Genomic DNA, 5,514 nt, shown 5'->3' with positions numbered 1-5,514 from the left:
TTTTGTAAATCTAAAGCTACTCTAAAATAAAAGTTTATTTTAAGAGAATAAAAAGAATAACTGCTAACGGTTCTATCAAATTTTCACTGTTATTTACAAAATTTTGGTGCATTTCCTTCACTCACTTATATACATACATATTTAAAGGTAAACTCAATTAACAATCTTATTATCTTAGATGTGACACAATAAACCTAAGAATCAAATGCTGCTTGATGGATGTGAATGCTTTGCTAAGCTGTACTCTTTAATATGTTCCCTGTAGTTTGGCACTTCATGTACATGTCCTATAAAAAGCTCTCAAAATAGGGGCCTAGGTAGCATATGGTGTATTTATTATCTGTGCTTAGCTGTCCCTAGTATCATGCATTGCAATGCTCACAATTATAAAACATATTTTTCTGTCCTGCTTTTCTACCTTGATTGTAAGTTGCTGATGGCTTATATTTAGATTTCATCGTGATTAGTCTTATGTCAATTCCCTCCGCTTCTCAATTCCAATCATTCTTCTTATAATAGAATGTTAAATGGGACTTTTCCTAATCTCAGCTGAAATGAATAGGTGTCATATGTCCCTACATTCTAAAGAGAAGTGCCAAATACACATTCAGGACTGGCTAAGAAGCATCCAAAAAACTGAAAACTATAATCCTTTACACCTCACCAGTCGCCAGGACATTGGAAAGGAAACTAAGAAATTACTTGAGGTTATTGGTGAGGTCTTTGAACAGAACTGTCAGTGTTATATTCCCACCCCAACCTGTTAGAGGAGTCCCCACTCCCACCCTCAGCCAAAGGACAGAGCTTCCAGAGAACTACTCAGACAGAATGGAGGATGAAGGGTGGACCTCAGAGGAGGGCGCCCCAGGGGGATGTTTGCTGAGAGGCAGGTGTGTGTTGGTCTGCTAGTCTGCCTGGCCCCTGGGAAAGAGTTTAACCCATGTCCTCTGTGGATGGAGAGTGCAGACACTGGGGCCTGCTCTTATCTGGAAGATCTTACAGAGAGAAGCTGGCTGGAATGCCTTTGGACTGCAGGGCAAGAAGAGAAGGCTGGGATGAAGAAAGCTGCGCTTGCACCCACAGTGGGTGGAGGGGACATGTTTCCTAAGGGCTAGAGTGGGCACAGCAGAAGATAGGCTTGAGTGACCTCTGAGGGACCCTGTCCCAGGGGATGGCTGGAGAGATGGGGTGAGCCATGCAGAAAGAGGCTGAAAGGGGTCAGCCAGGGCACACATAGCCAACTTCAGGAAATGTTGAAGCCTCTCGGCCAGGGAGCAGGAAGGCTGTCTGAAAAATCCATAAAATGCGCCATGAGATAAAGAACCAGCATTTAGGCATAATCTGATTATGACAGAGAACGCCAATTCCAGGCTGCAATCACACCGGGTGAGGCAGAACTGCTTCAGTTCCAAATGACCAGAACTGATCTTGAAACTACAGTAAGTATCCTACTAAAACAACATTTTTTATTTATTTATTTTTGGCTGCGTTGGGTCTTCCTTGCTGCGCGCAAGCTTTCTCTAGTCGCGGTGAGCAGGGGCTACTCTTCGTTGTGGTGCGCGGGCTTCTCATTGCAGTGGCTTCTCTTGTTGCAGAGCACGGGCTCTAGGCACATGGGCTTCAGTAGTTGTGGCACGAAGGCTCAGTAGTTGTGGCGCACGGGCTTAGTTGCTCCGTGGCATGTGGGATCTTCCCAGACCAGGGCTCGAACCCGTGTCCCCTGCATTGGCAGGCGGATTCTTAACCACTGCCCCACCAGGGAAGCCCCTAAAACAACATTTTTTTAAAAATTGAAAACAAGACATCTTAATAGGTTCTGCTTGAATTAACAGATTTTTTCCTATTACCAAGAGATTAAAACAGGTAGCATTTTGAAAGGGAGGGAGGGAGGCAATATTATTATTATGCCTCCTGTGGCACAAATAGTTTCTGGCAGAAAAGCTTTAACCTTAGAATCGCACAAATTGATTTTTAAGGGAATGGAAAACCTAAAAGACTGCTAGGAAATGTAGGTGAGAATCACCTTTCAAAATCATATTGATTCTCCCTAGAAACCAACTATTATACAAAATGCAAATTGCAACGCAGGTCTTTTCAGGAGAAAGGGCTTGTTGGCATAGTATCAAATAACGCCCATCAGCCAAATGGCAATCTACTCACTACACAAATAGATGTGTCAGTCCTGTATTGTCAAGAGATCAGTCACTCACCAACTTAAATTAGAACCCGTGAATCAATACTCTGTTTTAGGAAACATAACTACTCTCATCTGCACAAAAGTGCAGGCTTCCTCAGAGAAATTTTCTCATGAATTTCTCACCCATGATCAAAATTTACAATAGCCCTTGCTAAGGTTTTGTCAAGAAATGATCCCCTGACACTTGAGAGCTGTATGTACACGAGGATGACAAAGTCAAGATCTGGAACCTCACATTCTTTAAAGTAATTTTAATGGAAACCTGCAACCCTAGATGCTTACTATGCCTAGAAATCGGTTATGGACAACAAGGCATATTAAGCAGCTGTAAGCCCCAGCACACATGCCTAATGTCCTTCATTTTGAGGGTTACTGTCTGTATTAGTCTGCTCAGGGTGCCATAACAAAGAACCACAGACTGGGTGGCTTAAACAACAGAAATTTATTTTCCCACAGTTCTGGAGGCTAAAGGTCCAAGACCAGGCATTGGAAAATTCAGTTTCTGGTGAGATCTCGCTCCCTAACCTGTAGATGGCCCCCTTCTCACCCTGTCCTCAATGGCTTTCCTCTCTGCTCACACAGAGAGAGTTCTTAGGTGTCTCTTTCTCTTCTTATAAAGACATCGATCCTACCGGATCATGGCCCCACCCCTATGACCTCTTTTAACTTTAATTATCTCCCAAAAAGCCCTCCAAAATACAGTCACTTTAAGGGTTAGGGCTTCAACATATGAATTTGGGGGAGAGGAAAACACAATTCTGTCTATAACACTACCTTTTTGGTAATAACAGCACATTGATTAATGTTAAGACAGCCTGAGATCAAAATGCATAATTTCTATTGTCTAGCTCTTCAGAGTTCTAAGATAACCATTCAATATAAGTAATGGTTTATTGAGTTAGATACCACTAATTTGAAGTTGGCGTTGTTTGAACTGGGGAATCTGAAGCTTCCAGTGGTACCATATATGCAAAAAATATTACTGAGGCAATTGCAAGTGTTAACAAGATTGCAAAATTGGGGAACCAATAGAGAAAAAATTTCAGCTGCTGCCATTGGTATATAAATAATGAGCTGGTTACTAATTACCGTTATCTGGTCGTAAAAGCAGTTTGTGGGCTCCCCCTTCAGGCACTCTTTGCCCATCTTCAGTCAAATAACTATAAGTTCAGTGCTCTAATACTAAATAAATATTTAACATTAAATATATATATATTTCTTTTCAAACATTTCTGAGTCTCTAATGTATACAAATCACACTCAAGATCCTCATTTGGATAATCAAGGCCCTCCTTAATCCAGCTCTATTTATGCCAGCACTGGCTCCAATTATTCCCTAGTATAACCTCTTCTTCAGTCAGGCTACTCTTCTTCTGGCCCTTGGACATCCCATGCTAGTTTGACCCTGGCTTGCAGGGCTGGCTTGCCCCTTCTGTCCTTGGTGCTTCAGGATCTTGGAATGAATTCTAAAAGCAGAATCTAGGAAACAGAGATGCTTCCCAACCTTAGGGCTCCAACAGCTACGATTTAGGGTCTCAATTCCTCACTTTCATTTTGAGAATTTCCACTTCCTATAAGTTTCACTCAAGTCCCGCTTCCTTTAAGAAAGACTAATTTTCCTAGTAATTTTTATGGAGTTGCTCATCTCTGAATTTCAAGATCCATTCCACCCACTCTAGCTATGCAGTACAGCTTTCCTTCCTAGTCTCTTTTTTTTTTTCATAAGCAGGTTTTGAAATGGAGCGCCAATTCCTTCAAGTCAGGTACCGCTGACTTTCACTGTTGTTTTAAACATCCAAAGAGCTCAACAGAGTGTGGAAACATCATTCGATAAATTTTCTTTTCTTCAGAGTAGCTTGAGTTCAAACCTTTCACTGCTTCAAATCAATCCTCCGAAGTAATGCTAATTACTGAGGCTGTGCTGCATCTAGCATTCTATTCATGCTTGATATCACAAACCAATTCTGGAGCAACAGGTATGTGACAGCAAGAAAGAAACATAAAAAGAGGGTTGAAGGGCTTCCCTGGTGGCGCAGTGGTTGAGAGTCCGCCTGCCGATGCAGGGGACACGGGTTCGCGCCCCGGTCCAGGAAGATCCCACATGCCGAGCGGCTGGGCCCATGAGCCATGGCTGCTGAGCCTGTGTGTCCGGAGCCTGTGCTCCGCAACGGGAGAGGCCACAACAGTGAGAGGCCCACGTACCGCAAAAAAAAAAAGAGGGTTGAAAATTGACAAATTCCTTAAAAGAGATGGAAAGAGTCACTGGGCAGTAGTCAAAGAGAGTCACTTAAGGAAGTTTTAATGCAGAAAAGAAAGCTCTTATTTGACATACTAAGTGGGAAAACAGTTTAACTTTAGTTTATGTACATTGGTGCTAATTATTTAGATGATAAGAACTAAATCAGTTTCTTTTCTTAAAACCAAATAAATTCAAACCTCCTGAACTTCCTGAAATACTAAAGCAAAGTTTTGGGTAGAGTGGGCTAGAATAGATGGGGTGGGGAATATAATTGTATTTTATTTTTTAGATGAATCCTATCACCTGGGAGCAGTTTCTGCCCCTTTCCAAAAGTGAGTGATAGGGGTCACACTCTGGCCTCACCCTAATATTAGGCAGTGATGGGAAAATGCCTCTTTCAGCTCTCTGAAACAATAATTCTCAACCCTTGAGAACTGCAATATTGTATTGTAACTTGCCTTTACGACTACTGCTTCACTAAAACTCATCTGTGCTATAATTATACACACATTAAGCATATAAGTTAAAAATACATACTTTTACTAAAATTCTACACACAAAAGGATAGGATGGGTTGCACTGAATTATCTAAGATAGCCATTCTAGAACCCAAGCAGCAATTCTCAGCATTTTCTAATACAGACTACAGTGATTCTGAGCAGAGAGAGCTCATAACCCCTTCGGACTGAATTTCATGATGTCTGATCAGCCAAACGACGTTCCCAAAAGTTTTTGGACAAAGTATTAATTTTAGCTGAACATATCCTGTCTTTGACCAAATCTCCAAAACATTTTTTTACATGACAGATTTTGAGTTGTGCCAAAATTATACAGTCAGGATTCCCCACGTAATTCAATGGTTTATCTTACTCAATAAACCATACGCAGTAGGTTGGAAAAATGGCCACACATGCTTCATCTCTTTGTATTCATACCCTCTTTGTCATGGAAGTTTGAGCGCCCTCAAACTTGACTCTGAACTTGGCCATGAGACATGTTTAACCAATGGGATGCTAGCAAACATGATGCAAGGACTGAAAAACACTTGTGCTTTGGGGCTTCCCCTCAGACCCCCACC

The 5,514-nt window shown here is 41.7% G+C and overlaps 1 pseudogene; it reads left to right on the top strand.

Moving 5' to 3' along the window:
• Positions 1 to 940: 940 nt before the first annotated feature.
• The window catches only part of LOC112392176 (N-alpha-acetyltransferase 40-like), a 6,722-nt pseudogene continuing 2,148 nt past the window's right edge, over positions 941 to 5,514 (top strand).

Source organism: Neophocaena asiaeorientalis, unplaced genomic scaffold (assembly GCF_003031525.2).
Source record: "Neophocaena asiaeorientalis asiaeorientalis breed wild unplaced genomic scaffold, Neophocaena_asiaeorientalis_V1.1 scaffold248, whole genome shotgun sequence".
Taxonomy (NCBI): Eukaryota; Metazoa; Chordata; class Mammalia; order Artiodactyla; family Phocoenidae; genus Neophocaena; species Neophocaena asiaeorientalis.
The sequence above is the reverse complement of the archived record's forward strand: the minus strand, read 5'-3'. Positions and strand labels throughout refer to the sequence as shown.